This window comes from Ornithorhynchus anatinus, chromosome 12 (assembly GCF_004115215.2).
Source record: "Ornithorhynchus anatinus isolate Pmale09 chromosome 12, mOrnAna1.pri.v4, whole genome shotgun sequence".
Lineage (NCBI taxonomy): Eukaryota > Metazoa > Chordata > Mammalia > Monotremata > Ornithorhynchidae > Ornithorhynchus > Ornithorhynchus anatinus.
This window is the reverse complement of record NC_041739.1, coordinates 32,434,395-32,448,395: the sequence shown is the minus strand read 5'-3', so window position 1 is coordinate 32,448,395 and position 14,001 is coordinate 32,434,395.

Below are 14,001 nucleotides of genomic sequence, written 5' to 3'. Positions count from 1 at the left end.
TTCTCTACCACATCCCAGTTTATTCTCTCCTCCTGGGATTTATCTGATAATTCCGTTCACTGACCCATTGTTCGCCTCTCTCTTCCTGTTTGGGATTATCTTCCTTTTCAACTTCATCAAACCATGGGCCTCCCCAGTTTCAAAACCATTTTGAAAAAAAAGTCACTTCTCTGTATTTGCCTAATTCTCCTATTAATCCCCAATCTTCCTGGACATTCGTCCACATAAGTCAATTTAGCACCGGAGTAAAACTGTTATCCATTTAATTTGTCATGAAATACCTACTCTTAGTTATTTTTCTTCGAAGCTTTTACCATTTCATTTATTGTCTTATTTCATAACTGGTGTCTACTTGTCTCCCCCATTAGATCGTAAGTGCAGAGAAGCAGCGTGGCTCAGTGGAAAGAGCACGGGCTTTGGAGTCAGAGTTCGTGGGTTCGAATCCCGGCTCGGCCACTTGTCAGCTGTGTGACTTTGGGCAAGTCACTTCACTTCTCGGTGCCTCAGTTACCTCATCTGTAAAATGGGGATTAAGACTGTGAGCCCCACGTGAGACAACCTGATTCCCCTGTGTCTACCCCAGCGCTTAGAACGGTGCTCGGCACATAGTAAGCGCTTAACAAATACCAACATTATTATTATTATTATTCCTTAAGTGCAGGGTTCATATCCTAGTTCTATTGCATATTCCCAAACCTATACTACCATATGTGCATCTAGTAGGTACTTAATAAAATGCCACTGGTGATGAAACTGATAATGTGTTTGGTGGTACAGTAATAGCTCCAGATTCACCGAGGAGGGAACGCTCACACAAAACCCTTAAAAACAGATCAAACGAAATTAAAAAAGAACCCAGCAGTGTAATTAAAATCCTGCAAGGACACAATTCAGAAAATAGTCCTAAAGCTGTGGCTTTATAAAAGCATACCGGCAGCTTCGTTGTTGACGATAACTGTATTAACAATATGGTTAGCTAGCTAAATTAGATCCCAAATGCGCTAGGCTGCAGTTCATTCAGAATAAAGCCTCACCCAAAAAGAGCTTTGTCAGGTTTCTCTCTGACGACTGCAGGCGGTTAATCTAATGCATGCAAGAGATGGAAACGATCTCCGCGTTCTGTGGCTTCATTATCTGAAGCTGCGTAGTTGAGAACAGAGTGAGGAGGCGGCAATGTAGCATGTCATGTGAACCCTTGGTTGTATCTATCCAGTGTAAAAAGCAAAATTCTTTCAGCACTCATGGCAAATCCATGTTAGAGCTAAGTAGGGCCCTTGAGTTATTTGGTTCAAATAGGGCTGACTGAATAGGCAAATCAGACGTTGACTCCCTCCGGGATAACTCCGAGTGGGCAGTTCTCAGAAGGTTCTGATGATGAGCCTGACAGTTGGAAAAGACAGATTCTTCCCCATGAACTATATTTAGAAACTGGCTCTTACAACAAAGTCTGACACTGATTTCAATTTCTGTGTGTGTATGTATTTTTAAAATAATGTGCGGCCCTTCATCCCCCCTTTCTGAGTGTGATCTCCTTAGGGGACAGGGAATGTGTCTGTTTATTGTTATAGTGTAATAATAATGTTGGTATTTTTTAAGCGCTTACTTTGTGCAGAGCACTGTTCTAAGCGCTGGGGGAGATGCAGGGGAATCAGGTCGTCCCCCGTGAGGCTCACAGTTAATCCCCATTTTACGGATGAGGTAACTGAGGCCCAGAGAAGCGAAGTGACTTGCCCACAGTCACACAGCTGACAAGCGGCAGAGCCGGGAGTCGAACTCATGACCTCTGACTCCGAAGCCCGGGTTCTTTCCACTGAGCCACGCTGCTTCCCCGTTAGTGTGCTCTCCTAAACGCTTATTACAGGGCTTTGCGTACAATTAGGCGCTACATAAATGCAGTTGAATGAGCTGCCTCTTCTTTTACCAGGGTTGCAGTACTGTTTTTCCATCTTCCCTCCTCAACAATCTTCTCCATCAATATCCCAGTTTCATTTCCCATATTTCCGGTTCCGGGATTGCTGACGTTGGTAATGGCCAGAGTCTTGTTCCCCCATAATACATGCGTGGCTCAGTGGGCAAGTCACTTAACTTATGCACATAGTATAAGCGCTTAACAAAACCCAGCATTATTATTATTATGGGTAATGGAATTATATTTTCAAGAGTTCAAAGTAAGACACAGGGTAGTAGTGAGGCCTCCGGTGTGGAAGTTCTCAAGGACTTAAGTAATGGGCCAGCGTGGTGTAGGAGTCTTGACTTTATTTATTGCCGTCGTTCTCGCCTGTCCGTCTCCCCCGATTAGACCGTGAGCCCGTCAAACGGCGGGGACCGTCTCTATCTGTTGCCGACTTGTTCATTCCAAGCGCTTAGTACAGTGCTCTGCACATAGTAAGCGCTCAATAAATACTATTGAATGAATGAAAGTCCTGGAAGGCAGTTATACCACAGACAGAATAATAATGTTGGTATTTGTTCAGCGCTTACTACGTGCAGAGCACTGTTCTAAGCGCTGGGGTGGATACAGGGTAATCAGGTCGTCCCACGTGAGGCTCGCAGTCTTAATCGCCACTATACAGATGAGGTAACTGAGGCACAGAGAAGCTAAGTGACTTGCCCACAGTCACACAGCTGCCAAGTGGCAGAGCAGGGATTCGAACCCACGACCTCTGATTCCCAAGCCCATGGTCTTTCCACTGAGCCACGACACGGAGACAGCAAAAGAAACATAAAAAGAGAAAGAGATGACTGATCTAAAGACACAAAGAGGGAGAGACAGAAGAGAGGCAGGAGGAGGAACCACCAGTGAAAAAGCACAGGCCCGGGAGTCCGAGGACCTGGGTTCTAATCCCGGCTCTGCACTTGCCTGCTTGGTGACCTTGGAAGGCACTTAAACATCTCGGTGGCTCAATGACCTCATCTATAAAACGGAGATTAAATCACGTTCCTCTTCCTCCTTAGACTGTGAGCCCTATATGGATAAGAGACTGCATCCGACCTAGAAATATTCCGTCTATCCCAAAGGTCCGTTACAAGGCTTGGCACATAGTAAGCACTTACCAAAGACGATGGGTATTGTTATTATATCGCTGATGTCATCCAGAAGGGATCACAGACTGAAAACCCACAAACAGAAATTCTTCCTCACCATCCTTCAATCAGTCTATCACTGGAATTCATTGAGTGTTTACTGTGTTCCGAGCACTGAACGATGCACTTGGGAAAATATCGTACAGTAGAGTTACTAAGTACAATCCCTGCCCCCAAGGATATCGCAGTGTGCGGGGGAAGACAGACAATAAACTACATTACAGATAGGAGAAATAGTGGAATATAAGGATATTTACATAAGTGTTATTCATTCGATTGTATTTATTAGCGCTTACTGTGTGCAGAGCACTGTACTAAGCTCTTGGAATATACAATTCGACAACAGAGACAGTCCCTGCCCATTGACGGGCTTACAGTAAAATCGGGGGAGACAGACAAAAACAATAGCAAGAAATAGAATCAAGGGGATGTACATCTCATTAAAACAACAGCAGTAAATAGAATAGGGCTGGGAGGAATATCACTGTGGTTAAGGGAAGCGAAATACTTCAAGCATGTACAATTGGGAACATGTCTGCCAACTCCGTTATATGCTACTTTCCCAAGTGTAGTACAGTGTTCTCCACATAGTAAGTGCTCAATAAATGGATGGATTTATAGTCATCACGAAGGGGAGGGACGATGGAGGAAATGAGGGCTTAGCCAGGAAGGCCTCTTAGAGGAGATGTGAGTTTAGGAGAATTTTGAATAGGTGGGGAGAGGAGTGGACTGTCGATTGTCGAGGGGGAAGTTTCAGGCCTGGGCCGGGATTTGGGCAGGGGACGTCAGCGGGATCCTTAAGGTGGTGGTACAGAGAGTAGGTTGATGTGAGGGGAATCGGGCCTGGGAGTCCGAAGGACCTAGGTTCTAATCCCGGCTCCCCCACTTATCTCCTGTGTGACCTTGGACAAGTCACTTCACTTATCTATGCCTCAGGTACCTCATTTGTACAATGAGGATTAAGACTATAAGCTTTATGTGGGACGGGGACTGTGTCCAACACAATTATCCTGAATCTACCCCAGTGCTTTGTATAGTGCCTGGCACATATTAAGGACTTAACGAATGCCATTATTAATATTATTAATTGAGAAGCAGCATGGCCTAATGGAAAGTAAGCTTGATGTGGGCAGGGGATGGCACCGATTATTGTTGTGTAGTACTTTCCCAAACACTTAGTACAGTGCTCTGCTCTGTAAGAGATCAAGAAATACCATCGAACGAATGTAAGAGCACGGACCTCGGAGCCAGAGGACCTGGTTTGTAATTCCAGCTCTGCCACTTGTTTTCTACATGACCCTGGGCATGCCATCTAACTTCTCAGTGCCTTAGTCACCTCACGAGTAAAATGGGGATTAAGACTGTGAACCTGAAAACTCTAGACCGTGAGCTCGATGGTGGGCAGGAGGTGTTTATGATTGAATTATACTCTCCTAAGTGCTTAATGCAGTGCTCTGCCCACAGTAAGTGTTCAGTAATGAATGAATGAATCACATGGACTCTGTCCAACCTGATTACCTTGTGTCTACCCCAGTGCTTAGAAGAGTGCCTGGCACATAGTAGGTGCTTAACAAATAACCTTAAAAAAAAATCCTTTAGACTGTAAGCTCCCCTCTAGACTCTAAGTTCCTTATGCGAAGGGATCATGTTGTATTGTACTCTCCCAAGCACTTAGTACAGTGCTCTGCACACAGTAAGTGCTCAGTAAATACCGTCGATTGATTCGCTGATACATTTCACTCTCTCAAACATCAGACAGGCGAAACATAAAGACCCCCAGTAATACCGTAGTCACTTTGATCCACCTTGGTGAAACAGGTCATGAAGTGGAGGGTTTTTTTGTTTGTTTGTTTTTTCATCTCTCAAGGTTAACCTGATAGAGAGAGGCCCGTCGGGAGCTGAGCTATGTTCAGAGAATATATTCTTTCTCTGGTTTCTTGATGTTTGCATTTATATATTATTAACTAGAATGCCCTGGGTATACTCCTATGTTCTGCAAGTATAAAGTGAGAAGGATAATCTCTAAGGTATCCAGAGATCAAATGGTAGGGTTTTGCTGTTACACGTGAACGCTTTGAGTCTATTCCACTTGAAACGGGTGGGGGTAAGTGGCGGGGGAGAGGCGGAAGATTTCTCCTATTACCAAGATCGGTGAGAGTAATCTCTGACTCTCCTAAAGAAGAGATGTTATGTCAGTCACAACCACTTCCTGATTCTTCTGGATGGTTCTTCGGGGAATTTCTGAGCATCTCTGGTATTTTAAAGATTTCTATAAATGTTTCAACTTAGAGAGAAAAGTGAAGATTCTCAACACCTGAGTCGGGGAGGCATTTTGGTTGAAACTAGAACTGTGGCTGTCAGGATGCTGCAAAAAGCTTTGCAGGTTTTTGTGTTTCATTATTAATACCGTAAAATCTTGGGGAATGTGGCTGACTGAATTAGCCGATGTCTAGCGTCTTTTAACCGAAAATGGATAGGATGACTTACCATCCAGCGGTATTCCAAGTCCTGAGACGCTTATAGTGTTGATCCGGAGAGGCAACAATGCGATCATCTGTAAAGACGTCTTCTGAAAATCTTTTCTTGGAAGGTCACCGGTTGGGACCAATTTTTGTACAATTAGACTAAATGCTTGAGGAGTATAGTCGTGTGTATACATTTTCCCTGAGTATTCTCTGTAAATGTAAGAAACGCATTGCACATAAATGCAGTGCCATTTGTGTCCATGGATATTTCCCAGGCCACTCAAATTTGGAAATATCCTCTAATGAGCCTACATCAGGAATTCATAGTGAGGAAGTGAGTTTGGGAGGAAAGAAGAGTGCAAGCTGGTGGAGAGTAAGAAAAAGCAGGGAAGAGAGAACTGATGGAGTCAGTCATTAAAATCAGTGGTCAAAGTTTCTACCTGATGCAGCGAGGACTGGGTCTTCATTAAATGCGTTTCAGGTAAGGAAGCGAGTGTTGAACGACTATTTATCAGTCATATTTATTTAGCACCTACCGTGGGCAGTGAACTGAACTAACTGCTTGGGAGAGTACAGTTTAACAGAGTTGGTAGACGTGATCCCTGCCCACAAAAAGCTTACAGTCTAGAGGGGGCTACAGACATATATATAAATAAATAAATTGCAGATATTTAGGTAAGTGCTGTGGGGTTAAGGGAGGGGTGACTAAAGGGTGGAAATCCAGGGCAAAAGTGGGAGTGGGAAAAGAGGAAATGGTTTATTTGGGGAAGGCCTCCTGGAGGAGACGTGTTTTTAATAAGAAGCAGCATGTCCGAGAGTAAAGAGCACGGGCCTGGGAGGTCAAGGACTTGCGTTATAATCCTGGTTCTGCCATTTCTTAATCTGGGCAGCAGAGTGAAGTATGGACTGGAGTGGGTAGAGACAGGAGGCAGGGAGGTCAGCGAGAAGGCTGATGGAGTAATCCAGACTGAATAGGATAAATGCTTGGATTAATATAGTAGCTGTTTGGTTGTGCTTCCCCAGGAGCACTTAGTAAAATGATCTGCACACAATAAGCACTCAAATAGCATCAATTGATTTCATGATTGATTTCTGCTGCAATCATCAAGTCTGCAACACAGAAAATACAAACATATATGAAGGTGACCCTGGAAAATCCTGTCGGCCCTCTCCTCTCATATGGCGCTCGTACACCAAGATATCCGAGCCTCAACTTGTAACTGATTTTTCATTCGTTCCGTTTCAGAGAAAACGATTAAGTAGGGAAAATGGATTCTAAATACAATTATCGGCCGACTAGTCGTGTAAAATATCACAGCAGACTAACAACAATTACATAGGTTATCAGTGGTCTTCTATCACACGAGCAGGAAGGATATCATCGCCTGTAGGACGGCTGTTCAAAATTAAAGCTACTGACGGTGAAATATCATATGTGTGTGCAAGTGTAGCTAAAAAATCTCACATTTTTAAAAGTGCGAGTAAATGGTTGTTGAGCCAGTGGGTTTGTATCCCGTCAGACCAGCCTCTGTTTGGGCATTTTCTCTATATATTGCATGTAATTTCAGATAGAATCATTGGAAATACAGTGGATGTTTAGCCTGCTGGCCTGCTGTATGTCTTTGGTCAAGTCCCTTAACCTTTAATCAATAAATCATATTTACTGAGTGCTTAATGCGTGCAGAACACGTACTAAGTGTGTGTGAGAGTACAGTCGAACAGAGTTGGTAGACATGTTTCCTGCCCACAATGAGCTTGTAGGGACTCAGTTTCCCAATGTGAAAAATGGGTGTGTAATCAGTCAATCACTGGTAGTTATTGAGTGCTCTCTGTGTTAAGTGCTTGGGAAAAGAGTACAACAGTTTGTAGACACTATCTCTGCCCACAAGGAGCTTGCAATCTACAGGAATAAGGTAACCGTTCTTCCTTTCTTAGGTTGTAAGCTCCATGTATCTCGTATGATTTTTATCATAGGTATTGATTCTATTTATTGCTACTGTTCTTGTCTGTCCGTCTCCCCCGATTAGACCGTAAGCCCATCGAAGGGCAGGGACTGTCTCTATCTGTTACCGATTTGTACATTCCAAGCGCTTAGTCCAGTGCTCTGCACATAGTAAGCGCTCAATAAATACTATTGAATGAATGAATAGGTATGCCAGTGCTTATGATATTGTTTAGCACTTAGTAAGTGCCTAATGTATAGTAACTTCATCGTCGTCATTCTTATTATTTTAGAGACCGCGCCCAAGCTGGTTAAAAGAAAGACACCATCTTTCATAATATAACTCTTAGAAATAGAAAATGATATGCCGGGAAGTGGTGCAGCTGAGAGGAAATAATAATAATGGTAATGTTGGTATTTAAGCACTTACTAAGTGCAGAGCACTGTTCTAAGCGGTGGGGTAGATACTGGGTAATCAGGTTGTCCCACGTGAAGCTCACAGTTAATCCTCATTTTACAGATGAGGTAACTGAGTCACAGAGAAGTGAAGTGACTTGCCCACAGTCACACAGCTGACAAGTGGCAGAGCGGGGAATTGGAACCCATGACCCCTGACTCCCAAGCCCGGGCTCTTTCCACTGAGCCACGAGTGGGAGTCCCAAGACTTGGGATCTTGGTGCACCTCTGTTACTGGCCTGCTGCGGGACCTTAGCCAGATCACTTAACCTCTCTGGGCCTCAGCTTCCTTAACTGTAAATTCAGGATAAGATTGATTGAGAACCCAATTGAGACAGGGACTGTGTCTGATCTGGTCACCCTGGATCCGCCTTGATTCTATTTAGTTGCCATTGTTTTTACGAGATGTTCTTCCCCTCGACTCTATTTGTCGCCATCGTTCTCGTCTGTCCGTCTCCTCCGATTAGACCCTAAGCCCGTCAAACGGCAGGGACCGTCTCTATCTGTTGCAGACTTGTTCATTCCAAGCGCTTAGTACAGTGCTCTGCACATAGTAAGCGCTCAATAAATACTATTGAATGAATGAATGAATGAATAATCCAGAGCTTAGGACATTGTAGGTGCTTAATGAATATACTAATGATAGTAATAGTCATTTGGGAGTAAATGTATTGACATTGTTTTCAATGGGTCTCCAGCTCTGGCTCCCGATCGGAACGTTCGGGAAATAGGAGACCAGGTGTGATTTTACAGCAGCAGCCGACAGCTCGGCTCCTAGAACTTTTCCCTCTAATGAGATGCTCCCCTGGATCATACAACACTGAGTTCCTCGAAGGTGACCTCCAAGTTGGCCAGGGTTAGGGTCTTGCTCTTAGTAATTTCCTGTGATGAGGGATTCGTTCATTTATCCAACCGTATTTATTGAGCGCTTACTATGTACAGAGCATCGTACTAAGCGCTTGGAATGTACAGTTCGGCAACAGATAGAGACAGTTCCTGCCCAATCAAGATCTAGTCTTGGTTTGAGGGAATAAAAATGCTTGGAGGGAGTAAAAATTCATCTGACCTGGCCCAAATCTTCTCCTAGGTGAGGTGATCAGAGTGTCATTTGAAACCGCAAGCGGTGAGGGAATTGGTTGAATCAGTTAACGGTTCAAAATTACAGGCTCTGTGCTCTCACTGCTGAGGAAATTTCAATTACCAGCTAGCACAGCAGTGCTGTCTCTTTTCAAAAGGGAGCACTTTTCCAGACGGTGGTTTCGCTTTTTTTTTATTTTCCGGAAAAGGGAAGATGAGAATACTTTAAAGCTATATCAACTGTTCTAGGAAGTAGAATGTAGGAAGCTCTTCCGAATAGGACTATTTTTCTTCCATCCATAAATAGCTGATCTCACCTAGTAATTAAAAGGTGATGCTATACATAGTGGTTGAAGCCGAGGCCAATATGGAGAAGCAGCGTGGCTCAGCGGAAAGAGCCCGGGCTTGGGAGTCGGAGGTCATGGGTTCGAATCCCGGCTCTGCCACTTGTCAGCTGGGTGACTTTGGGCAAGTCACTTAACTTCTCTGTGCCTCAGTTCCCTCATCTGTAAAATGGGGATTAAGACCGTGAGCCCCACGTGGGACAACCTGATCACCTTGTATCCCCCCCAGCGCTTAGAAGAGTGCTCGGCACATAGTAAGCGCTTAACAAATGCCCACATTATTATTATTATAAAAGTGTAAGCACAGATATCAGAAACTTTCCCATCTGCAGAGTTCTAGATACTGGCTTCTAGCATTCCTCGAAACTAGAACCAGTTTAAGTGATGTCTTACTTATAGGTGATACCTACCTGTCCAGGTACTTGTCGTGTCACAGTTTACTGCGTCGACCCCATCATCATCGTCATAAGCGTGGTATTTGCAGAGTGCTCACTATGTGCCAAACACTGTTCTAAGCTCAGGGGTCGATACAAGTTTATCAGATTGGTCACAGTCCCTTTCCCACATGGGGCTCACACTGCAAGTTGTCAATATCATCACCAGTTATATTTATCGAGTGCTTACTATGTTCAGAGCACTGTACTAAGTTCAGTTCAACAGAGTTGGGAGACATTCCCTGCGCACAGTGAACTTACAGTCTCGAGGACCTAATTTGTTGAAAACAAATCCAGGCTATCAAATCAAAATCCAGGCTGTTCTTCAGTCTGCTGCTGCCTGGGTCATTTTTCCAAAACATTATTTGTGCAGGTGACCCCACTCCTCAAGGATCTCCAGTGGTTCCCCATTCCTCTCTGCATCAGACGGAACCTCGTGATCATTGGCATCAAAGCACTCTATCAGCTTCCTTTTTCTACTCAGCCACTCTCTTCTCTCACCAAACTTGAAACTGAAGCCCAGAAAAGATCAGTGAGCCCATCGAGGAGTTAGAACATGGTTTTCCTGACTCCCAGTCCCGTGTTCTCTCCACTAGGCAACACCGCCTTCCCATTTAGCATCCTAACCAGAGGTTGTACCTTTGGTCACCTGGGACGCAATAGCCTGGTGCCGGGAGAGAGTCAAACCCAGGAAGTGGCTCCTCAGAGGGAAACTCACACTGAATATGCTTGAATTCCAGGTGACAGTAAATCTTCCTGTAAATTATCATAAATGAATGTTCCAAACTCCAGTCATCAATCCATCAATCACTCAATTTTATTTACTGAATTCAGTCATCTGCGCATTTACAGTTTTAGAATAAAAACAAAAACCAAAACTACTCTAAGATATTTCCACAGAGATTTTTGTTCAATTAATCCTTTTTTTTGGTTCCTTTTTGTTTCGTTTTTTTAATGTAGATAAGAGGAAAGGGTGTGTGTGTGTTTGTGTAAGATTTAGTGAGATGTTTAGGTCAGTAGGAGGTTTTATCACAACTCATTATGCAAGGCGACTGTTCATAATTCTGGCATCTGTAAACGCGTCACTACTCATAGAACTTTCCTCTTGCATACTAATTGTGGCTTGCTCTTTCCTTTTAACTAGGAGTGAGAAGGTTTATCTGGTTCTTCAACCAAAGGTTACTTTCTTGCACTCTGTATTTTGGAGTATTTAGAAGCGACCAGTATGAACCTTAGCGTACATTACTGCTCTTAAAATCCTGTTTGCAGGCTTCTAAACTTCAGTTTGAGTTCAAAATTATTTGTGGAGTAAATTAGGATGGAAGCAGTCCTTGTCCCACAATGGGCTCACAATCCGTGGGAGGGAGAACAGATATTGAATTCCCATTTTACAGATGAAGAAACCGAGGCGTGATGAAGTTAAGTGACTTGCCCAAGGTGGCATAGCAAGTGAGTGGCAGAGTCGGGATTTGAACTCGGGACCTCTCTCTCTCTCCCAGGCCCATCCTTTTAGGCCATGCTGTTTCTCAACCTCTGTCTGCCATGACCGTTTTTGGAGTGCTCAGTAAAACAGGCTATTCGTTTTGAGTATTTCCATTTTTAGTTATGATTAATAGGCTCGAGGGTGGAAAGGGTCTTGGTGATGGAGATTCATGGAGAAAGGGGCTGAGGGGTGTTGAGGAAAGTCGCTAGACAGAGTCTGCTACTTGGACTGTTCAGTAGAATTAAGTCATGACTATTCAAATTTTGACTTGAAGTTTTAAACCTAGTATTAATATGTGTATCCTGGGCTAATTTACTGATTAACAAGTTGCAATATGATATGAGCAAGGAAAATGGTGATGGCATTTTTGATCCATTGCAGTAAAAGTCTATTTTTAAGCTTTGGTGCTCCGCAAGTGAATATATATCACTTTAATATTCATCTCACCATTCCAAGTGATGTGGACTCCTGTCTGAAGGGTGGCAAAATGATAATTAAACTGTCAAGATCTTCTTCACCTGAGTGGATGTTACAGATGACTAGTACTTCCAGCTCAAGTCACTCTACTGCACTATTATTATTATTATTTTTTTTTTACTTTTAACAAATTAGTCTACGGAGGAATAAACAAGGACAAAAGAATTGAGCAAGTTATACGCTGCATCTTTTTAGTGCTCTCTCTCCCTTTCCACCCGGCCTTTCTCATTAATACGATAGCGGATCTAACTCTCCAAATTCCCGAAGGTGCGGAAATGCTTCCTTGGAAGTCATGGAGTGACAATTCATTCCTGATCCCTCTCCTTTTTTTAAGACAACGCTTTCTTCGGGAAATCGCCGCCTGGACAGTGGTGTTCTTTCCTGGCATTGCTTCCACCCTCTCCCCAGGAATGCTCAGTTGAAGGCCCAGGATCAGAATGGTACTTCTGGATCCCTTGAGTCCTCTGAGGCATAATAATACCAGTAACTGTGGTTTTTGTTAAGCTTAAAACTATGTGCTAAGCACTCTATTAAGCTCTGGGGTTATTATTATTACTGTAATTGTTAAGCGCTTACTATGTGCCAAATTCTGGGGTAGAACCCGGGTAATCAGGTTGTCCCATGTGGGGCTCACAGTCTTAATCCCCATTTTACAGGCGAGATAAGTGAGGCACAGAGAAGTTAAGTGGCTTGCCCGAGGTCACACAGCAGACAAGTGGCGGAACGGGGATTAGAACCCACGTCCTCCGACCCCCAAGCCCGGGCTCTTTCCGCTAAGCCATGCTGATGCGATATAAGCAGGTCGGACACAGTCCTTGTTCCACGTGGGGCTCGCGGTATAAGAGGAAGGGAGAGCAGGTATTTTATTCCCATTTTTCAGATGAGGTAAGGTAGGTTCGGAAGAGTGAAATGACTTACCCAAGGTCACACAGCAGACAAGCGGTTGAGCCTGTATTAGAACTCAGGTCCACTGACCCACTCCCTCTCTACTGGATCATGGTACTTCTCTTAGCATGAATGCCCCAGTTTGGGGACACTTGGTGCAGTAAAGGTAAGAGTAGAATCAAAGTTAAGGCAAGTGTTAGGATTAAATGTAGAGTTAAGGATGACATAGATTAAAGTTTAGGGTTGGGGCTGAGCTGTTGTTAAGGAGAAGGTAAAATTAGGATTTAGGACGGTGTTTAGGTTAACAATTATAGGAAAATAGTTGGTTCTGTCAGGGTTAAAATTAAGATTGGGTTAGGATAAGACTCAGAAAATACAGGCAGCTACAAAAGTGGATTAGTGGTATGTTTAGCACAGGGTTAGACATAAATTTAAGGACAAGATTTGGGATTGTGTTTTTTGCTACCGGGGAGTAATCAGTTGCCTGGGCATTGGACATATCTTTTGGATGCAGTAGATGTGTATTAAGAGCATCATATTCATGTATTTCCATATTCCTGCCTTCCCTTGGCTGCTGTTTAAAGCATCATTTCTTAGTACGGCTTAGTACGGTGCTCTGCACATACACGATTGAATGAATGTAACTTCATTCCTACTCTTCTTCCCCCAGATATGGTTGCTCATTGCTGTGAACACCACAGACCCTTTCATAAGCTATTTATGATAATGTGTCGTGTTTGCTGTGTGCCATGCGCCGAACTAAGTACTAAGTACAAGATAATCATCTGGGCGCCATCCCTGTCCCAGATGGGGCTCATTATTTAAATTGAGGGAGGAGGATTTAATCCTCATTTTACAGCAGAGGAAACCGAAGCACAGAAAAGTGAAATGACTTGCCCAAGGCCACACAAGAGGCAACTGGGATTCGTACCCCGATCCAAGGCCCGTGCTTTTTCCTCCAGTTGTCCACCAGCAGGAGCGGAAGGAGTTCGATATGCTCTGTGGGCAGGTTTTGTGTCTTGAAGAATCAGAGGTGGACGCACGTATATAATGTTGGTATTTGTTGGTATTTGTTAAGCGCTTACTATGTGCCGAGCACTGTTCTAAGCGCTGGGGTAGACATAGGGGAATCAGGTCGCCCCACGTGGGGCTCACAATCTTAATCCCCATTTTACAGATGAGGGAACTGAGGCGCAGAGAAGTTAAGTGACTCGCCCGCAGTCACACAGCCGACAAGTGGCAGAGCTGGGATTCGAACTCATGAGCCCTGACTCCAAAGCCCGTGCTCTTTCCACCGAGCCACGCTCCTTCTCAGCTAATGGCTCACATGAACTGTATCCGGCTGTATCTCCAG